We start from the raw sequence: 23,600 nt of genomic DNA on the forward strand, positions 1-23,600 counted from the left end.
GTTAGGTTGCTTACTCTTTAAAATACCAGAATAGGGAGGATGGAGTCGGTTTAAGTTCATTAGATTGATCAGTATTGCTGAACTGTGAAATATTTTAGGTGCAGTGTATTTTTTGCATACAGGGATAACAGAATAGCTTTAGTGTTTTTTGGTTTTTTTTTAACTTGAGTATGAACTTATACAAAAAGCAGCAAGATATTTAAAAAACAGTTTTATTGATTAAAAAACACACTATATCGGATTCATATCGGTATCGGCAGATATCCAAATTTATGATATCGGTATTGGTATTGGACAAAAAAGTGGTATCGTGCCATCTCTAATAATAATAATGACATGGTTTGACCTTTATCTTGCCTTGACTCCAGATGGCTGCTCTCAACAAGATGGCCTTTTTCAGTTCCAAATGACCTTTCAGTATCTTTGCATCGTTGTTATAGTAATATCATAAAGCATATAGTTCATTGTCGATTGTCTAACCATAACAACTACACACCACAGCTATCTGTTCAGTTTGTCAGTCAGTCTGAATCTTGAATGGTAACTTTAGTAGACACAAGCAACTAAGGCAATACATCTGCCGGCTTGTTTTGGCAATCAAGCCTGTTTTAAAAGTAGCCGATTATTAGACTTTTTGGAGCGAGTGAGTCGTACCCACATGTGAGAGGGAGCTGGAGTGCCCTCCTTCACTCAAGCAGCAGACACAATGAACATCTGGATCTCATCCCCCTGTAAGGGAAAGCTAATAATCACATACCTGAGCAATCACTCTTGACTTTTTTTTGGGTTCAGCAATGGCGAGCTCGGAGCTTTAATTATTGCCTCCATTTGTCAGCAGCGTAAAGCTTTCCATAGGTACGGTCCAAACTCTGACATTATATAATATATAATATCCTGGACTCTGGAAGCCAAGCAGGTACATTTCTGAAAGAAGTCTGGCTCTCTTTAAAAATTCTGACACTGTGCAGTTGAGTATCAAATGGAAATTTTTAGGGGAACATGTTGATCACTTCCTTTCTACTGTAGCTTGGTCCGGGTCATGGTTAATATCATAGCCCATTGCTTTTAAAAAAGCAAAACAAAAAACCCCACAGTCCCAACACTCTCTGCATTGCCCTCTAATCTTCACCAGAGCTGCACATTCACTTTAAATCCTTGCTGGTAGTGCAGGCACAGGAAGGAGAACTCTGTTTCCCTTTAAAATATTCCAGCCTCATGATTCATGGATCAGGCCTGTGTGCTTTTTTTTTCCTAACAGAATTTTCACAACTTCTCCTTCACTTGATTTGCCACCCATTTTCACCTGTACTGTTTAGGGAAAGGGAAACACACACAGTAAGTAATAGTGCAGAAAATTAAGGACAGACTTCCTTTTTGGATTTTAAGTTTGGCTGCTATGTGTAACGCCTCATTGCCAGCCAACACAAACTAATTTCATTTTCATTCCCCTTGAAGTGCTAATTCAATAGAAAGCATATTTTAAAGCCTCAAAGGATAGAGACATCTTTTCAGCTGTCAGTACCAAAATTTACAAAGTGCATGATCATAAAAAAAGGACCACTACGTTGGTTGTATTCAGAGTCTGAATGAGATGCTACCCTCAGAAATCCTGCAGCTGAATCTTTGCATTACAGATATACTGGGGCGAGGAGGCTATTATAAGTTGCCATAATGGTCTGATAAATTCACAATAATCACAGGCAAGTCTGCGGTATTAACTCCAGTATTTTTTTTAAATCCTGGCTACAGCCCTGCTTGAGCCACGGCAGTCAACAGGCAGAAAAACAGTATGTTAACACCAACACAGACAGATAATCACACTTTGTTTAACATCCACAACGACACGCGTGGATTTAGATTCAGAGGGCCAGGCGATGCACACACCTTGTCGTGAGGAAAACAGCACATACCCCTGAGCCACTGTGATGATGGCCGTGTTCTCCTGAATTACGGCACGTTTGTGTATCACCTGCTCTATCACAAACTGCTGAATGCACGTTTTATGTCTGTGGCACAGGGACGTGCGTCTCCTGACTGGACGCGATGACAGGCAGGTAATCTGTCACGCTCACACCGTGCAGCAGCAGCGGCTTTTGGATTAGTCTTCTGTTTGCAAAGGCGGCAGGTGCGCCGACGGAGAGTGGATGGTGCTGATGGCCGTGGTGACAAACAGCCAGTCTACCTGGAGCAGCCGTGCTATCTGATGGAACTCGTGGCAGCTGGTGCAACAGTGCAAGGGAAAGAGAGGCGAAAAAATCAAATCACATCTCTGACCCTTGGATAGAATTTGGATGTGTATTATGTGTGTGTGTGTTAAGTTTGAATTGGTCTGGTGACTTATTGTTCTGTTCTCAGTATAGTTGATAATGTAACTGTAGTGTTTTGAGTGATTATCTTGCAAGTTATGTGTGTGTGAAAAAAGTTTTGCACCATTAAATGGCTCAGGGACTCCTCTCTACTCATTAGCATCTCTTATCAGCCCACCCAGCCAACAGCAATCAGTACCGATCAGTTGAGGCAGGAAGAATCAGGGATGAAAGGAAGAGGCCACGGGTAAACTTCCTGTGGAATGCAGTCTTTTCTATAGCGAAGGGTGGAGTGCTTCTTACAGACAGGAGAGGGGAGCATTAACCCTTTTATTTAAAAAAAAAAAATTGTGGTCACAGAACACTAAGCAAGAATACTTCCCTGTGTTAGTAAACAGAGACAGTCGTTTCAAAAGATAAGGCTTTTTTTCAGGGCTGAGGAAATGGTCGTGGTATGTCAAAGCCCTGAGTGAAACAGATAGCATTTAAGTCATTTGTAGCAGTCACGAGTTGGCTGTCAGGCCAGGTGATTTGTTTCAAATGACGTATTTCATCAAGTATTTAAAATAGTCTTCAGTCAGAGTGGGCTGAAGCAGCAGATCTGGGCAATCTATAGCTTAAGCTAAGCTTTAAATCCCAATTCTTCCACAAATGCTCACATTAAGATCCACGGCACTATACGTAGGAGTACGCTATTAATTTTGTGATACTTATAGAAGGGCTTCTTGTTTTCTTACTTCCTCTTCAAGATTTCCTGCTCTTTTGTGTGTGTTACTTTATCCAGTTATTACTGATACGTGACATGACCAGAGGCAGAAACACCCAAAAATCTATAAACTTCATATTATTGATTTAAGCAGGAAAAAAGATTGTGCATGTTTATTGTATGTCTTTAGCTGTTTCTCTGCTCAAAATACAATCAGGGACATTCTCTAGTCTTATATCATTTTTATATAATTGTTTTTTTTTTTATTATTTCCATTTATATTGTCTTATCATTGGGAATTACTGAAAACAGATACTCAGATTTAGAAGCTGCTGACCATCTCAGTGATAACAGATTCAGAGTATAAGGAGATGACCCTGAGATCAGCATCCCTGTGGGGGAAACAAAGTCTCTTCAATCTTAGCTGAGGCAACTTTCTCATATATTAATGTGTGCCTCTGTGTGTTTGTTAATGTTCATCCCAGAAGAATTCGTCTTTAAAAAAAGAAAAAGAGTCTGAAACTCATCACTGCTTAAAATCCAACAAGTCTTCTTTTTCTTTTTTTTATGACTGTAATTTTTTAAAAATATATTTTCAGGTCTAATATTATATATATAATATATATAGGTTTGAGGAAGTGTTTTTTTTTAAACCCTTCTTATTCTTTCTCTTCATCATTTTATCCTTTATGTTGCCTTTGTCCCAGGCCCTGTTTTATGCACAGCACTGTAGTAGCATGGTATGTGATGTCATATGTCACCTTTCAGTGTTTCCTCACTACTCATAAGTTTGTCTTAATTCACCTTTATTGATATTATCATTGTTATTATTATAAGCTCAGCAACACTGAGTCATCAGTGGCTTTGGGGAAAAAAATGCATTTTTATTACCACTTTATCAATATTTGAAATGCTCCTGATTGAATTTCTTTGGCTTTATCATCAAAATATGCGAGCTTCTGCTTAAGTGAATTCCAGCTGCTGTTTAAATGCAAGCGTTGCTATTGTTTTTTATTCGATGACCAAAATAAGGAAAAACAAAAGCACCAAAACAAACCTTTAACGTCAGCAGTGCTGCTTATAACTGAAACCTTTGGCAGTGTGGAGCTCCGATGTAGTTATTTTTTGTGTGGAAAGTTCACACTGGATTTAGACTCCACTTTCTGTAGTAGAAAATAAAATTGCTCGTTCCCTAGAGGGAATGAATCTGATATCCTCCCCACTTTTAAACTAACTCTGGCACAGCGGGCTGCATTCGTCAGATGTACTACAAACCTCTGGTGGTTTGTAGTTTCACACTAATGAGGAGGTCAGCAGAGTCCTTGTGCCTGACCTCGGAGCCCCATGGGGGACACCGAGCGGGACTAACAACAGCGAAATGGATATGAAAGCACTGATACATGAGACAGCGGGGGTTTGCTTTGTGTCATTTCAAGCTGTGCATAAAAATACTGCTACATTTCTAAGTGCTGTTTAAGTTTTAGGTGATTTTTTTATATTGTTGCCTTACGCAATGCTTTCATGGTCCGATTTATCAACTGACAAAAAAGCTACTACAAAATAGAGATCGTCAAGGCAATCAAAAATGAATTCTGTTGAAAAAATTACAAAATCTCCGCCTCTTTGGCTCTAATTTAATGTCCTATCTCGCCCAGTTTCCATACATGTATACGCTTGCACAAACTTGCTCATTTACTGAATCCCGTGGTAGGATTCAGCACAAGATCGTCTGATAAGCTAAATGGAAAAGTGTCCTAAAACAGCTCATGAGAACACGAGAGCCGCCTAAGTGGACTTCTAGTTGGGCTATGATGGCGATTAAAGTAATCTTAACACCAATCAGTTTGCTACTCAGGTTATCTATAACTGCAAGTTTCTAATACATGAAATTCACTGCAGGAGGAAGATTACATGTTTTTTGGTTTTTAGGGATTTTTTTCTGTAGTTTCAAATCTCCTTTTGTGTAAACTTTTTTGCTGCTTGTAAAGAGTGGACAAAACCATTTGCAAAAGTAATGAAAAACAATCAAATGGAAATGAATAACCCACAGGAGCAAGAGTAACAAAATGCGTCATCTCCAGGACTGAAACTGCCGTGAGGTCAGGAGGAACTGGCAAGTGTGTTGTTGTTTGTTGGTTTTGAGCTGAGAGGCAGCAATAGCCCACTTTCTTCTGACCAACTGACATGGACTTGCTATAATTACCTTATATTAATCTTTATATGCATCAATTATAACTGATGTGTACTACTCTACAAGCAATTATCACACTTCACTGCAAAACAAATAAATGTCTGACGGAGCCTATTTTTAATTTTTACTTTAACAATTGTTCATAAACCACCCGCACTAATGCAAAGCAATAATTATACCATCCAATTAGCAACCCGCTGCAATATCAGAGGAGTATATCATTAAATTAAGTAAAACACCTAACCCCATCAGAGAGCAGTATGTAACTGAATGTAGATTTACTCAGAGAAAATGTAAATCACTTCTACTTAACATTAAAGTTTCTCAAGCTGCCTGCTGATTGATTTAGTAACCATCATTAGAGAGATAAATGCTATCATGAGGTAATCCGGAAGTTCATGCAGTAAATCTTTAAACAGCAAAGCTACAAGTACACAGTGTACAGATATGCTAATTTTACTTTGAGTCAGATTTCTTCTCTTCTGTTAAATGCTAGTAACTTCCCCAAAACCTTCAGTCACAGGATCAACAAAATCCTGTTAAGACAGCAAACCAATTACCCTAACCTCTAACTAATTGCATAATAAATAACCAAATAAAGCATGATTGGGATTAATAAGTGCTTGCATAGCTTGTTAATGTTAAAAACTATATTAATGAAAGCCATCTGGTCCAACCATTTAATCCCATTAATTGCAAAGACATTTTCCTCATTCAGTCTGTATTTGTTTAAGTGATCAAAATACACATGTGAAAGTTTCTCATCTTTGAAACGGCGCTGAGTCATGAACCGGGTTCAAGTCATCTCTCACCGGACACTCTTAGCGTACGTGCAGATCATAGTTCTCTCAAAAGGAGGCTCAGTCGAAGCCCACTTTATGCCTGGATGAAGGGAAAGGTTGACAAACATAAGACAAATGACCAGTCACTGTAAAATGAGATGGATGGTGTGAAATGAAGCAGGTATTGAGCGGGTTGTCATACGCATCAGCAATGTTTCCTGAGCCTGCCATCTCATCTCTGGCCTCCAAAATAACACACAGCTTTCTGGCAGGCGAAGCCCTCCAGACTGAAATAACAACTGAGAGCGAGTAGGAGGATAATGCTTTCTCCTGCTTAAAGTCTAGTTTTTTTTATCTGCGCTCCTGGACATTTTTCAAGGGAACCCAGAAATTGTAGATTAAAAAAAAGTAAAGATATATGATATATTTTTAGATTTTCCAAATCAAATAAAACCATACCAATACCACCATTAAAGTGAATATATTTATAATCAGACTTTTACTCACCAACGTCTTTGTGGCAGTTTTAGAAATGCTCCTGTTGCTTACCCAGCTGGACTCCGTTCTACTTCTGCAATTCCAGACATCAAAAAATTAGTCAAAGTTGGAAGGTAAAGTATTTTCATAACCAACACGAGTGTTGGGCTTTAACTATTAAAATAGAACCGAGAGTTCTGCTGAATAAATTAATTATTACAGCTGTTACTTTGGGAAAACTGACAAAATAATATGAAAAAAACTGCTGCAATGATATATTACCTCATATGCCAATGAGATGATGATGATGTTTAATGTTATTCAAGACTGGCACTGTCAGTGCTGTTTAGATTACAGCATTAAGTCCTATAGCCCATATAAGTCCTGAGTTAAGCCTGACGTTTCAGAGTTGCCTTGTTTTGTTACATTGCAGAAAGAAAATGAGAGCAGGAGAGCAATGCAAGGTTTCCTTTTGATTAGCCACGTCAGTAGTTCTGGGTCTTTACAATATACAGCAAAAGTTTTGAGCCACTTCTTGTTTCTTTATATTTTGTTAGGAAAATGACAAGTAGTTGTGCAAATACATACAAACATACATTCAAATACAGTATATAAGGCAAAAATGAGCTTGACAATCAATATTTGATATGGCCACCTTTCCATTTCAGCACAGCCTGCACTCTCATAGACAGCAGTAGTCTTTAGTTCTCCAGGCTTCTTAAGGACATTTAAAGCTCTTCTTCTTTGGATGTTGGCTGCCTTTTGTTTTGTTCTCTATAAAGATGATCTTGCACTGCTTCAGTAATGTTGAGGTCTGGGGAGGTCAGTTAAATGTGATGCTTTCCATATGGTATTGTAGGGTGGATTATAATTGGACAGTACTTTACTGTATTCGTTAAATGAATTCATTTTGACAAGATCTCCAAAACGATTTAATGAATGGCAGCGTCAGCTGGTGAAGCTCGCTGTCGTACCTCTCTCCTGACCTCCTTTGTAAAAATTGATGCCAATTTGAACCAAAAATTTAAAATTCGTCACACCATTAAATCTATTTAAACTGATTTTCAATTCAGTTCGGTAATTTGGCATACTTCAATCCACCATCCACTCTCCGTTTAAGTCATTCAGCCCTGCAAACATACAGTTAGCCAAAACAGGACTTCCAAAGGAGCGATGCACACATAGCATGAGCACTCTTCAAAAGAAGATGACCTTATTGGGGAGATCTGTTGAATGTAAATTAGGCAGGTGTTCACATTTTCTGGGTGGAATCAAGCAACTTTCTTACTGCATCTCATAGATTTTATTTGGACATCTTTTAGTAAGATTGATGACATTACTCTTAAACTGAACACATTAATAAAAGGAGGTCAGACAGAGCAGTCACAGGGTCACAGTAATATCATAAAACAACTTTAAGTGCGTGTCTACTGTCACTGGCATGGTAGTGCCAGCAAATGGAGGAAGTCCTAGGCAAGGAAGGATTATTTATAAACAATTTCCCCCCTGAATTGGTGACATTATGAGATCACCGAGGAGTACAATCATATCTGTCAGGTCACAAATCTAGCATATGTGCCTATAATACCGTCGGAACCATAATATCGTTATATGACATCATATTTTTGCCAAGCAATAGGGATGATGAGTGAACAGGGAGCAAGGCCCCAAAAAGGGACCAACTCTCATCCAAACAACCATAAACTAAGTACTGCACTCAGTTTCCCATGAGTACAAGTGCCAAGTTTGACGTGAATAAGATTAACAATTCCCAAGATAGGGAGGACAGACAGACAGACAGACAGACAGACAGACAGAGATTCCCTGATTTAACAGTGAAATCCATCCAGCTTGGACCTTCATTACTCAGCATAGAGATTGCAGCATTTTAAGAGAAATCTTTGTGCCTTCAGACAAAGTGGTTTAGATTATCAACCGAAACTGTCTAACAAACTGATTGTGTTTTTTTCTTCTAATTAAACCCCATTTTCAGATCTCCGCAACTGCTTTGCTGATGCGACCGATAGAAATGTTGGCCAACACAACCAAACAGGGCTAACGTTTTAATAAACTGCTATTATACTTTGAGTTTCATCCACGAGGAACAAGTACCCATTAGTAAAGTTGTCATAATGTCTTGCAAGTGTCAAAGTTGATTAAATGCCGCCTTATTCACTAAAGGCAGCACAGGGAGGTGGTGACCTGTGGTATTTACTGAGGTTGTATATCCAGTATAATCACTTACTAAACATAGGTAATCGACTATGTTTGAATAACAATAACTTGGCGTATGTTATTGTGGGTATTGTGGGAACCCGATTACCTCAACCCCTGGCACTGCTGTGTGAACCTGAGTCTCTGGAAGCCAGTGTTTGTCTCCATGTTTTAAACTCATTTTCATCAAGAGGACAGATAAGATTGATCCAGAGGAAATATGGAGGAATACTCTCTGGCTTTAAATAAAAGGATTCTGGAAACTTAAAGGATTTTGTTTCTCTCAGCTGACCCAGTTCAATAAATCATTGACTCCAGCTATTAACTACTGTATGAAAGAGGGATGTGTTTGTCTCCTTTAGAAGTCAACAGACGTTGTCAAAGTAAACCACATAGAAGCAATTTTCTCGTGTTTTTCCTGGGCTGTGGTGGATTATAAATCATAGTGCCAGAAGGCCGGGTAAAGTGGTGACAATTTGAAATAACCTCTGTTCCAATAGATCGCTGGTAGTAGCCAGCATCGGGCTGGGAAAGGATTAATGAAGTATGAGATTGGGCTCAGTGCCCTGCACGAAGTCGAGTCACCGCAAAAGTGGAAGCAAAAGAAAGTTCACTTCACCTCAAAGACATAATTTAGCCCACTGTATGTGCTGGCCTCTGACCTAAGGGAGAAAAGAACACCATCACTTCATTAATGTTATTTGCCAGCATAAAACCAAAAATGGTCGGCCTTCGGTTGCTGACAGCATTAAGTACACAGTCAGCATTACTTCTTCCAAAGCTTCTCTGCTATGACAATAGCTCCTATATAGGTCAATTAAATATCCTCAAAACACCATTTACAAATCTAATCAGGAACATCTAATATGTCCTGTAATCCTTCCAATTATCATGACTGAGGAGACTCGGAGTGAGCTGCACTGTGGCTGTGTGCCACTATGTCACTGTCAATGTCATCACAGCCATTAGCGTGATGTAATCCCGAGGAGCTATCAGCTTCTCTCCAGAGATGTGATCATACTTAAATAAATAACCATAACAGACCCAAAGGTGCAAGGCACACTGTCTAAGGTATAATTTATTACTTTCGCACATGTTATACACACCTTTAACAGTAGATAGAAGGATAGAGAGATAGTTGAGACCCGTAACTGTCAGATGGAAGCGTTTGACTTAGCTGTAGTTTTAATCACAAACACAGCAGTCTTCAAATGTGTGTTATGGTTTGAGAGTCATAACCGATCTGGGGAAAGTGAAACACTGATTATCTGTGACAACACAGCTGCTTGCAGAGCTACACTTGTGCAAGAGTGTCATTAGTTCTCATAATATGACTCAGGCTGAAAGTACTTTTTTTAATGTTTGCTTTTCTTGAGCAAATTCTTTCAAATTAGGTAAGAGTATCATGATCTAAATGCATTTCTAGTAGGAATGGTTATATTTTTACATATTTACAAAACAAAATATACATATATACATTTGTTTTCAATTGCAGTTTAAACATGCAGAAACCATACTACAATTACAGTCAGCTGAATGCATCAACTGACTGTAAAAGGTGAAGCTGGCAGGATAATTCCCTTGTTTAAAACAGTTGTCTGTTCAGTTCTTTCAAAGTTTGAGCTAAAATGTCAGCTGCAGACAGATCATTTGGCTTAAAGTCACTTCTGCTCAGTGCCGTTGTCCAATTACAGCTTTCGTTTTGTGTGTAGACTCCCAAAAGAGGAGTCTACAAACAAAATGTGCATCTGATTAACTGTAATATTAGTTTTGCCTCATATACAATTCAGGCAAGGTCACTGACAGAGGTGGCGAAAGTTCAGACATTCTGTAATTAAGTAGAGGTAAAGATACTAGTGTTAAAAAAAATACTCCAGTAAAAGCTTAAGTACTGATTCAACTTCTTTACTCAAGTAAAAGTGAAAAAGTACAGGCTCTGAAATGTACTCAAAGTAAGAAAGTCGCTCTTTGGAGGTCTAAGAAGCTTGGAAAGAAAAGCCCCTGGATTTCTTTAAGTTCTTCTTTGGAGGTCGTTTCTACCAGCTAGTTTTATGCAAAGCTAACTGAAACTTGTTATGTTAATGTAATCATAAAATCATATTAGTTGATGGAAATAAAAACTTTATTTTAGTCTAAATTTGAATTCCAATTTTTTTATTCTCCCCCCCATCCTGTCCGGCAGTGTAGCAATCAAATTGTTGTCTGAAGGCCAAAAAATGCTAAACAAAATTGCTTTCACAAGTGCAGCATTAGGATTTTTTTAAATTTTGAGAACCACAATGGACAAGTCTGAACAGAAAAGAAAGAGAAGAAAGTGAAGTTGGGGAGAAAGTTAACAGAAGTAGAGAAAAATAGAAGAAAAGGAGAGAGAGAGAGAGAAGGGGAGAGAGAGTACAAACAATGTGAATCTGCTTCAACACCTGCTGAGAGGAAAAAAACCAGCAGACAGACCACAGCAACAACTATCATATACATTAATAACAATGACAATACTACTGAACAGCGCACAGTACTAATAATACAAGATATTTTTAGAGGCAGCAGCTGCCCAAGATAGTGTGTGTCTGCGAGTACCTGTGTGCACACCTGTGTGTGGGTGAGCACGCTTGTGTAGGTTTCTCCATGTAAGTGTCTAATAGTGGGTGTGGGGGGCTACAGCCCCACAAGACCTGAAGCAGGCATGGAGGAGACCTGGGCCCCAGATTTTCCTAGGCCCCCCAGAGCATGAGAGCCCCAGGATTATCACTACAGGGACAACTGCAGCCTCCAGATAGAGAAGAGCAGAAGAGAGTCTTGGGGGAGGTCATCCAGCAGCCAGAGTGCAGAAGCCCCAGGGGGCTGTGGCGACCAGCCTGGAGGCTCTGCCAGCAGCTGGCTACACCAGAGCAGACTGAGGTCTGGGGCTAGAAACCCGAGACCCAGAAGCACCCCACCCCCAAGCAGAGGCCCGACAGAGGGTGGGGCATCAGTACCTGGGAGGGAGTGTGGCAATGGAAGCCTGAGATGTTCTAACAGAGAGGTGGAGTCTAAGACCTGACCTTACACACTAACATATACAAACACTCACACAAAAACCCAAAAAGGAGACACACAGTAATGAATGTCGTCTAATAAATATTCTCAGCTTGAATCAGATAACCAGAACATGAGCAGAGAAAAAGAAGGAGAGTAAACAAAAAAGAGCTCAGTTTCCAGTTGCCTACATTGTAGAGGGTGACTTTGTCTCTAAACAGAAAACGAGTAGGGAAGAGGTTAAAGTGGGATTCAGCACGTGGGGGATGCCTAAATGAAATGGCTCAGCATGGGGAGAAGAATCATAATGCACAATAATTTCCATTGAGAGCTTCAGTAGATTTTCTTAATGTACAGGCTGTGATCAGCTGATCTAAATCCATCATGGTACAGCATACTAACCCGTTTATTCTGCACTAACCTGTAGAGTATTTTCATGCAATCTTTAAATAACTCAGTTACTTTACCTCAGTCTGTTTTTTGCAGAAGGTTTTGCAATATGAAAAAACATAATGTTACGTGGTAAATGGACTGATTCAGCGCTTTTCTACTCTCCCAGAGTACTCAAAGCACTGTATACAAGATGTCACATTCACCCAATCACACCCATTCTCTCAAGCACTGACTCTAAACTGAAGGCTTTTCTAACAACATTCAAACACATTCATACTCCGATGGATGCATTGGAGAGCAACTTGGGGTTAGTATCTTGCAATGCAGACTGGAGGAGCCAGAGATCGAACCACCAACCTTCCGATCAGTATGCTCTACCTCCTGAGCTACAGCCACCCAGACATGTAGTCTGGGGGTGGCTATCTGAATTAAAAACACGAGGACTTACATGTAAACTTCAAATGTCCAGTTTATCAAATACCACTGAGAGTCCTTATATTTAAATCTGACTCCAGCTTGTTGGTCTGGTGAACAACTCGTCACCTGACTCAACTAGGCTCTCCTCCACACTGTTCTTATTTAGTGCTTTACAAACCTGAACATTACGACTAACAGGTGGATTTTCCCGTTTGAGTGCAGCTAGTGAAACAGTGAACAGAGACAGAGAAAGTGGACAATATATCGTTGGTTCCTTAACATCAAACCCATTGTTGCCGCCAGGGACAGCCACAAGTGCTCCCCTTAAACTTATTTTTTGTTTTAGTGTCCTTATTTTCCTTTGAGTTCTCGATTCTGTCGCTAGTTAGCTAACTTCAACTAATCTAAGTCCATTACCCGCCACTCGCCAATCAAGCAGATGATGTCACCTTGTGTATTGACAGAAGATGGTACTTAATATGTTTTTAAAACTTTCCAAATCCAGCTTCACAGACAATGTTACAGCTATGTCCGTTTTTGAGAGCAGGGCTTCATGATTTAAATGAGCCTTTATATATATAACACATGTTCATGTTCCCTTTAAAGGCTTGCATTGATGTAAAATAATACCTCCCCTCTTAACCGTTAAGCCTAAAGTAGCGATCCTGTTTTGAAAATGTAAGGAGTAGAAATTACAGATATTTGTTTAAAAATCTAGGGAGCAAAATTTTAAAACTGTCAGAAAAAAAACTACTCAAGTAAATTACAGATACCTAAAAATGTATTCTTAAGTACAAAAACAAAGTATTTGTACTTTGTTTCTTCCCAGCTCTGGTCACTTTTACTATATGAATATCATAATAGTACTATTATTGAACTCACACAGATAATTTATACTTCTATGTTAAATCTAAACCACAGTACGGTATATCATAACTACAAATCCCTCTGAAACCCCATGAGATAATCTGCACTGTAACCCGCCATGCACCTGCCTGGAAATGTAGCTAAATTTTGATGTAGCCCACAGCTATTGTAATTAGCTTTTTCAGTGCCAGTTTCAGTAACATTTCTGGCTACATTTTCACAGTGTTTTTGTGAGTTATAAGTGTGAGAGTAATAATAGTTACCTCAATATAAGGAATAATAACCATAGTAAGGAGTCATATATGTCAGCAACTTTCTGGCAGGAGATGGTTGAAACTACTGGAATGGATGTATGAATGAATGTGCAAAGAATTGGAAAAGTTAAAAAATATGCTTTCCTCAACAAAACCAAGGACCAATATTTTTGGATCAGCTGTTTTAGAATTGCAGAGTGCTAATCCTTGCACTGAAAATTGCAGTAAGTACACCCTTTTTCTTTTTTTCTTGGCTAAAGTTGAACGCGAACTGTCGTTTAGCATTGCTAACATGGCAGCTAGCTTATTAAAATACCCCCTATACTCTGTTGTGTCTGTGTGAAAAATAAACACATGCAGCCAGCTATTGTCATGGTATTTGCCAAAAAATGTGGACTAACATGGTCAGGCCAAAGATAAAAGAACCTAATGACAGTCTGGCCAATAAACAAACCTAGAGTGGAAACCAAGCAATTAACTTGAATCTCTGTGACAAATGCTCAGACTTACTGGCAACTTTGGTATTTTCCACATTTATGCATGCTGTTGCTTGCAATAACAATGTAGGACAATGTTGAAATAAGACCACCCCAACTGGTCTCCACTGACCATCCCCGAGCCTGCTTCTTCTTTCCTCTTAGAAGGGAGTTTTTCCTTCCCACACACCCCAAGTGCTTTCTCACTTTGCAAGCTCCTTTGACTTTCTCACAGAGGGTTTCTCTGTATTATTGTAGGGTCTTTACCTTACAGTTTAAAGTACCTTGAAGTGGCTGTTGTTGGCGCTATATAAATACATTTTTAATTTAATTTAATGACTTGGTCCACAACAGCTAATTAGCCATAATGCTTTCTTCCATGAAGGCCTATTTCCACAGTTATTTAAAGATATATTTCCACTGCAGATGTTTTGACCAAGATGAAAATATATTGGTGTTATTATAGTTTTCCTCAATTGCTTCGTCACACACCTCACAATATTTCCAAAAGATCTCAACTCAATTTTTCATGCGTCAAAATTAATTACATTTTAAAATAAATAATTGACACTAAAAGTACAAAGTCTTTTGGCATTGTCTAAACGCAGCTGTTCAAAATGTTTATCTATTTAGTCAGTATGACAGTGAAAATTATTGTGTTCCTCATCTTCCAATCACCTAAAAGTCTTGCTACACTTTTTCTTTCCACAGACACATATGATATGATTTTAAGAGCATGAGGTTTTCGATTCTAATTTGGATGATACGTTAATATTTGTCCTCCGGTAAAGAAAATACAGCAAACTACACCAGCAGTAACAGAAAAACAGCCTTAAATTTCGCATCAGTACACCATGGAACAAAGAATGCATGCACAATATATTGTGTGCATCAATGCTGGAAATCACTGGACAACCTGTTGCTCCTGGTCCCTGTGACCATATATTCTCATCGATCTGAGCCTAATGCCTTGCCTTGCCTGTAACAGGAATAAACCGTTGCTACACTGCATCCATCCTCTGCACTATCTTCTGTTGTCTTGCTGCACTGCCACGCATCCTTCCTTTCCTCCTCTTCCATTGGTAGCAGTAAAATGTCTATATCAGCAGGCTTGTCTGCATTCACAGACTACTGTAATTCTTTGGCTCTCTAGGTCTAAAATATATTTTTTAATACTCACACTCATGACTCACATACGGGCTCCAGAGATTTTGATAATTAGATAGGCAGTTCTATCATATTTTGGACAGTAAAACAATTCAGCTGGTACAGACATAATCTATTTTGATCACAAAGACATTGTTGTTCAACTGCAGATGGCTGTTCTGAGTCATTTGCCATAATGCCCTAAAACAGTTGCAAATGATAAGAAAGAATGAGAGATGTTCTGTCTGATATACAAAGTGAAACAAAAGATTTATATGTTAAATGTTCTTCTGAAAACTTTGAGAGACCATTCAAGAAATAAGCAAAGGCAGCTGAGAAAAACGATAAAAGAAACCAAACAAATATTATTTATAAATGTAATTTAGTGTAAAACAAAAAAATAACCCAGTGACTCTCTCTGTTTTGGTAACTGCATTGTAATAATTTAACTTAGATCAGTGAAAGCAAACGCCCACCAACCCCACCCCAAACCATTCTCACCAGATTTTGAACTCAAACCTAAAGTAATATTTTGTGATTTTATGTATAGATCTCCTCAGTTCCAAATAAGATTACAAGTTTAGGACGTTTCAGTCCTCTCTCAGCCCTCGAGTAAAAAAAACTTGAACTGGATTCAATTATGGCTGCGCTGTGGCAGGGGGCTGACCCAGGGGATGGCCATGTGGAGACCAGCGTGAGGGCCTGAGAACAAGAACTGGAATGTCAATGTACCAATTCACAAGCAACTGTAAACTGCATTACTGGGTCTGGAACAAACCCCGGGGGTATATTAAATAAATATATAGGTTTATGCAGCTATCTCTTGTTTTTGCTATTAAGAACATATACCTTGTGTCTCAAGGGAGCAAGCCTTTGAAGAATGTAATTGAACTGAAGGTTCCTATTGGTCTCAGAAATGTTCCCACACACTCCCATTGGCCATGTGTGTGTGTGCATGTGTGTGTGTGCATGTGTGTGTGCGAGATTAATCATACTGGTGTAAAGAAACCCAGACATTTCCAAGTTCAAAATGGTCTCATATAGGCACACCCTTCAGTCCTCGGTTCTCTATCCGAGCCCTCCTTTCCCATTGTCTCCTCCAGTAAAAACACCCCGCGTTATCTCCTGGATAGCTGATAATGCTAGTCTTGTAAATGCAACACTGTTTGTTCAGCCATTATGGACTAAATGCACTAGAAAAAAAAGTGTCTGTACTTTGCAGCCACAATCGGAGTTAAACTTATTACACAAGTCTAAAAACAGACCTGTTCTCCAAGACATCCATCTGGGCCAGCTAGGGTGAGGCTGCTCCTTGCGTGCTCAAACTAGACCTTCTTAATCATTAACATCAAAGTTTCATCATGTATTTCGTGTTGCATAATTTATGTACTGATAAGCAGTCAACGTGGTATGCTGTGATGTCTAAATGAGTTCACAACATCACTAGTTCTAATGTTTTTTTCCTCTTTTAAACAAACACATTGCAGACGGACGTCAGGTTCAGGGCACCAGGTAAAAGGTGAAATGCAGGTTTATCTGATCTGGAGTGGAAACTACAAGAGATCTGATCATCAGATGTAATATGTCTGGACTTACAAGTGGCGCCTATCTGAAGTGACATGCCATTCTGTGGCTCGTGGTCAGACCATATACTTAAACTTAGCTGTTTTTTTTTTAAAGCAGGTACTGTGTCGCCTGATCAAAGACATGCTATTACAGGTCATTCAGATCTGAAGTTAAACTTAGCATTAATATCCCATCAGTGAGTCTGTAACCATCTAAGAAGCATAATCTAATCATCTAATCTAAAATGGATGTAAGGCTTTGAGTCACTCTTGTAAAAGCAATCCTCGTATAATGATGTACTGTTAGATTTGATAGTTGGAGGGCAGCTGCTGAACAGCTCGCCAACCTAATCACTCATCTGCCTCCTTATCTGCATGGCCAAGAAAAGCGCAACACAAAACAAATCAGTCTCTGCCCATTAATTTGGCTTTCATAGACAATGAAATGCTTTCTTATTTCCTGGATTTATGATGCTATGTGTGTGTTTCTTTGTTTTATTTTTTTAATCTTCAGGGTCAAAACACGGTCAGATGCAATACTGCCATCTGCGCTCTACCTGTTTTAGGAACCACAGATGGAGGTCGAGTTTACACAGCACACACAGCAAAGCCATTCATTCAACACACCGACATGCAGCACTGGAAATTTCCTTTGTACTGTGATCACATCAAGTGTTAAAAAAAGCTCAGTGAGGAAACTTGATTCACCGTGGTTATGGAAATTGTCAATGACATGCCAAAGAGTACACACCTGTTGTGAATTAACACATAGGTTTTACCCACTGTGTTTTCATGTATTAGTGTTACACTGATGTACTATAGTTACAATTCTGAAACTAGTTAATGGTGGTCAGAAGTTTACAGTCATTCCAGTGCAGTTTACTAGTTTACAATGTTTACAATCATTTTTTTTTTTATTCGACATATGATCACCACAATATACACACAGGCTCAGATACATACAAACACTCTTAAACTTGGTAACAAGTGGTGCTGGAAGTTCTACAATGTCATTTAACTTGACAAGACCAAGGCCAATTAACTTCTTGTTAGTAATCATAATTGACTACAACTGTTTGTCTTTGCCAGCATAAAAAAGATTTGTTTGACAGCACTCATTGTATTGACCAATACTCAAGACAATGGGACAGCCCAAGCAGTTCAGTGAAGGTCTAAGAAGGAGAATTTACACAAGTTGGAACGGTTGCTTTGATCCATTTCTAAACAACAGTATGTACAGTTCTTTGAACTGCATATATATAGTCAGTTCAAAGAACTGAACTACATGCAAGTTGTATCATCACTTTGCTGGGGTCTGGAAGAAGAACCAAACTGTCACACTCAGATGAGAGGAAATTCTTTAAGATGTTTGAGAACAAACCAGGAACCCCCAAGACTCAAGTCTGCCATGAAGTGGAAACTGCTAGAACAAAGTGTCACTGTCCAGTGAAGTGAGTTTTACATCCACGTGGACTGAAAGGCTCCGACCAAGTAAGAAAGCCTCTCCAAAACCGACACTTTCAAACTCAATTGAAATTTGCAGCTGCTCACATGGACAAGCTAAGTTTTATGATCAGAAGAGACAAAGGGGAGGCTTTCAAACCTAGGAACACTACACAAGTGCATGCATGGTGGTGGTGGTAGCATCGTGCTCTGCTTTGCTGCCAGTGGTACCAGTACATTTGACAAAGTGGATGGAATAATGATCAAGAAGGACGATGTCCAGAGTTTTCATCCTCACCTCAAATCAACAGCTGGGCGGTTGAAACTCTGAAAACAACTGGGTGTTCCAGCAGAACAATGGTGGTTTTGAAATGGATAAAACAGGCTAAAAAGTTAAAAAGCTCAGTCCGTGCCAGGAAATTATCTGATTTAAACAAACTCTACTGATTGTCTTGAGAAACTCCCGTCATAATTGTGCCAGAAGCTTGTTGATGGCTACCAAAACGACATTTGCGCCAATGATGAGTGGATGTAAAGTTCTGACCACAACTCTAATGTCATTTGACTCCCTTACAGACAACATTTAGGAAAGTTCATTGACTCAGTTTTTGTGCATTACGATATGCGATTAAAGGTCGAGGGAGTGAGTCATTGAGAGAAAGATAAAATTTGTCCCAAACTTGCTGAAGAATGTGAAAAATGTAGGTGTCATTAAGTAGTGAACTCCCCCATCATCGTCATCAGCTTAGGAAAGTATTAGGTCACCGGATTCCTGACACTCAGTAAATATAAGAGCTCAGCCTCAACCTGCACTACAGATAGACATCATATTGTTGCACAACTGATACACAAGCAGTCAAAATTATTAATTTTTAGCAGTGATATTAAGAAAACTTGAACGTGCTGGCATTGTTGTACAAGGTGACAGTAGGGATGGGTACTGGTGGTTCTGACATAAACGGTAGTAACCAGACCGAAAAGCAGCGCACATTTCGGTGCTTTATTTTGGTGCTTTTTTTCCCTGAGATGTCATACACTTTGGATTCCAGCCAATCATTTTACCTTTGCAAGCGTAGTAGGTGGGCCCAGGTGCGTACGTTTTTTTAGAGCAGAGCTACAGATTAAAATCCCCAAGGCGAAGCGGTCAAAAGTCTGGCTGTACTTCACAGCAAAAGATGCAAACTCAGCAGCCTGCAACAAGTGCTTTAACCTCTGGGGGGGTCCTAGAAAAATGCATACACTATCGGACCTAGAGCCACAAATCGACCACGCCCAAAAAAGTGCTATAAAAAATTTATATATTAATATTTTATTCCACTTTAAATTAGCCAATCTTTTAAAACTACTTCTCCCTGAACTATCCATGTAAAGTTTTAATTATATTTCGGGGGTTTTAACCCTTTTAATCGCAGTTTAATTACATGAGCGCACCGTTTTTTTTAGCCCCCCAAAACAAAACGAAATATTAAAAAAAAAACAACATTTGAAGTAATATTTGATTGTTATTATAATTAGGCCTTTAGATGGACTAAAGATTGGCACCAACCTTCATTTCGATCGCCTTTTTTTTTTTTTTCAGGACCAGAAAATGGTCTCCAGGCGGCAAATGCTCCTCCTCTAGGCCGAAATCAGTGCATCCTCCCGGGTTAACTCCCGACGATGACCGGGGCATGTTGCGTCGGACCCCTTTTTCCAACACACACGTCCGGTACCACGTCACAACAAATACGTCATTTCCTGTTGATTTTAAAGAAAAATGCACCCTCAAACGGTCCTAGGGGCCGAAAATGGTCCCGCCCGATCAGCGGGCGAAGCCGCTGCTGCACGCCGGAAATGAGGCTTCGTTTCCCGCAGGTCTGTTTAAGCAGCCCGCTGTTTTCCAACCCGGGGTCAAATGTGGAGCAAGGGCGCCACCCGGTGGACAAATAAAAAAATTACAACTCTAAGGCCAGTACTGCAAACGGAAACGGAAACATAACCAATCACGATCGATTTGACCGTAATTTTTTTGCCGTGAAAAATAGCGTTTATAATGGGTTTCAATGGGGCACAAATCGACCACTAGGACCGATAGTGTAAGTTTGTCTGTAGCTTAGCCACTGAAGCTAATTTCCAGAAGTCATACTGAAATTTTAACAGTAAATGTGACCGAACTTTTTTTTGCAGACTTTCGCTATATTCCATTCAACACAGTGCAAATGGCGTGTAAATGAACAATGAAAAATGGCACAAATCGACCCAAGACCACCCAGAGGTTAAGCTGATACTGTGATACTGTCAAAGGAGGTAACACCTCAAATCTGATGAAACACCTGGCGACGCATAGCGGAGAAATGCACCGTATTTGATAGCTTGTTGCAGGACCTCACACCAAGCACATCTACTGCGGGTGTGGTGCCTGTTATCGGTCCTGGAGTTAGCAACATCCCCCAAGAACCCGAAGAGTAGAGTCTTGGCCCCTAGCCCTGCCAGTGTAGCAGAAATGATGACGGATGATGATGGCAGCAGCAGCAGCCGTTCTTCTCTGCGTGAGTAGCTTAATGTTGTTCGTGTGTAATTTACGCTGAGTAGGCTAACCACGTTATTACATTAATGCATGTAAGGTGAACTAGCAAACACCGTCGTAGTTACATGTGGCTGTCTTCTTGTTTGATGGCAGATACTCCCTTCACCCTGGCCAAAAAGGCTAAAATGACCAAAGAAAAAGTGGGAAACAGCTAAACATGAGAGGTTTTTGAACAAAGTTGGTGGGGTTTTTTCCCTCATTGATTAAGCACTGCTTCCAGCCAAGAGTGATGCCATAAATCCCCTATAGCTGCAGAAAAGGCTAACATTGTTATCTTTTTACAAAAAAGCAGCTAAACATGAGAGGTTTTTGGACAAAGTTTGTGTTATTCATTCTTTTGTTTGAGCACCGTTTAAGCACTGGCACCGTTTCAAAAGTACCGGTTTGGTACTGGTATCGGATAAAATCTAAACGATACCCATCCCTAGGTGACAGTCAGCCTACCTCTCAAGGAGCAAATAGTCTTTGGCCTAAGCTTGGTCCTGTCCCCGTGGCATCAGGGATCCATCACAGTGGAGGAGGACAGGGGAATGCTGGAGTCAACCAACCAGGCAGCAACCCAGGAAGCTCTAACTCAAGAAGGAAGCATGATTTTACTGTCAGATAAATGAGGAATTCAATTAGAAGACATCTGTGAGGCATCAGAAAATAGTAAGGAAGAAAAAGACAGTAGAGAGAGAGACAGATGAAGAAAGACATGAAATACTGGAGATTTGCTATGTCAGCTCTACCTTTATATACAGTATAAAACTGTCAACACACACAAACTACTCTGACTACAATATGGCTATAAACTAACAGTTAAACTGCTGATTCAACAGTCGAAAATAGACCAACACTAATCCAATCCACTCCAATCCAGACACTGTGCTGCATCAAAGGCCAACTGTCTTGGTTTCCCATGGCTCGCTGTAGGTAACAGCATTAACTCTTTCCATGCTACAGGAAAAGTAGGCGTTCGAAAAAACGCATGAGAAATCACTGAAGCATATGTAATTGACTTTTTATTTGTGGCGTTAACTCCAACTGAACTCATCTTTTCCAGTGCAGTCCTATGAAAACAGTGCGCACTGACTTCATCATTCCTTCTATTAAGGCTAAGTGGGTCATGACAATAGACAGGATAATCAGATCACTTTATTTGATTTTAACCACTACATACTCTTGGCAGTATAGCACATCTCTCTCTTGGTGGGAAGGGCCTCTGTTTAAAATCACACACAATCTCAAGATTAGTCAGTGAGCTTAACCTCCTGTGTATCCACGTTTCTGGTTCCTCACTTGGAAAACTGGCCATCATTTCAACATAGCATGGAAAAATAGTCTATGAACAAATATTTGTTTTCACTTTAGCGGCTTGCATCCTTCATTTTGCTGCCCCCGCAGACATGTCTCACTTGGCACACTGTTGGGGTGGTGGTGGTGCGTGTGCGTTGGGATGTGGGGAGAGGCCAATCATTACAAAATGGTTTATGCAGTTGGCTTTTTGAACATTAGACACGTACACACACTTAGAGTTTGAGGCACACACACACACACACACACACACACACACACACACACACACACACACACACACACAGCGCATGAAGTAATGGACAAAACTTCTGTGCATGGATGCGGATGGAATCATGGTCCGCTGTTCAGCTTAATATTTGACCAGAAAGTGTCTGCTCAAGACTTAGAGTGAGGAAAAAAAAGAGCAAGAACAACAGTAAAACTGCCCATGTTAATTCATTATTATCACACCGAGTGTAACGCGTTACTGTAATCACATTACATAAAGCAATAATGCATAGCATTAATGTACTAAATTCAGTAGCACAATCACAGTTACAATTTTGTCATTACTTGTAAGGTTTAGTTATTTGCACAATGGGCAGATAGACGAGTTTTTGAAGTGCAGGGACTTTCTGTGCACTTGAGCAACAATCAGCTGATTTAAGTTCATGTGCAAAGAGGAGGAAAATGATGGAGCAGTCTATAACTTGTGTTATACAGATATTATTTTTATTTTTATTACACAAAAGAACAACAGTGCAATGGTGAAGCTCCAATACATCTTTGAAAGATTCTTCAGAGATGATTCAAATATGATACCACTGACAGACATCATACATGGGGTGGCTGTAGCTTACAGTGGGGCAAAAAAGTATTTAGTCAGCCACCGATTGTGCAAGTTCCCCCACTTAAAATGATGACAGAGGTCAGTAATTTGCACCAGAGGTACACTTCAACTGTGAGAGACAGAATGTGAAAAAAAATCCATGAATCCACATGGTAGGATTTGTAAAGAATTTATTCGTAAATCAGGGTGGAAAATAAGTATTTGGTCAATAACAAAAATACAACTCAATACTTTGTAACATAACCTTTGTTGGCAATAACAGAGGTCAAACGTTTACTATAGGTCTTTACCAGGTTTGCACACACAGTAGCTGGTATTTTGGCCCATTCCTCCATGCAGATCTTCTCGAGAGCAGTGATGTTTTGGGGCTGTCGCCGAGCAACACGGACTTTCAACTCCCGCCACAGATTTTCTATGGGGTTGAGGTCTGGAGACTGGCTAGGCCACTCCAGGACTTTCAAATGCTTCTTACGGAGCCACTCCTTTGTTGCCCGGGCGGTGTGTTTTGGATCATTGTCATGTTGGAAGACCCAGCCTCGTTTCATCTTCAAAGTTCTCACTGATGGAAGGAGGTTTTGGCTCAAAATCTCACGATACATGGCCCCATTCATTCTGTCCTTAACACGGATCAGTCGTCCTGTCCCCTTGGCAGAAAAA

At 39.8% G+C, this 23,600-nt stretch overlaps 1 long non-coding RNA gene across 1 annotated transcript; it reads right to left on the reverse strand.

Moving 5' to 3' along the window:
• Positions 1-321: 321 nt before the first annotated feature.
• Positions 322-22,200, reverse strand: LOC102303419. The gene is made up of 3 exons (XR_315836.2): positions 21,260-22,200; positions 6,493-6,556; positions 322-6,085 (listed from the first exon to the last, which is right to left on the reverse strand). It is a non-coding gene; the product is annotated as an uncharacterized LOC102303419 (long non-coding RNA).
• Positions 22,201-23,600: the final 1,400 nt, after the last annotated feature.

Source organism: Haplochromis burtoni, unplaced genomic scaffold (assembly GCF_018398535.1).
Source record: "Haplochromis burtoni strain Fernald_Lab_line unplaced genomic scaffold, NCSU_Asbu1 Contig_62, whole genome shotgun sequence".
Classification (NCBI taxonomy): domain Eukaryota; kingdom Metazoa; phylum Chordata; class Actinopteri; order Cichliformes; family Cichlidae; genus Haplochromis; species Haplochromis burtoni.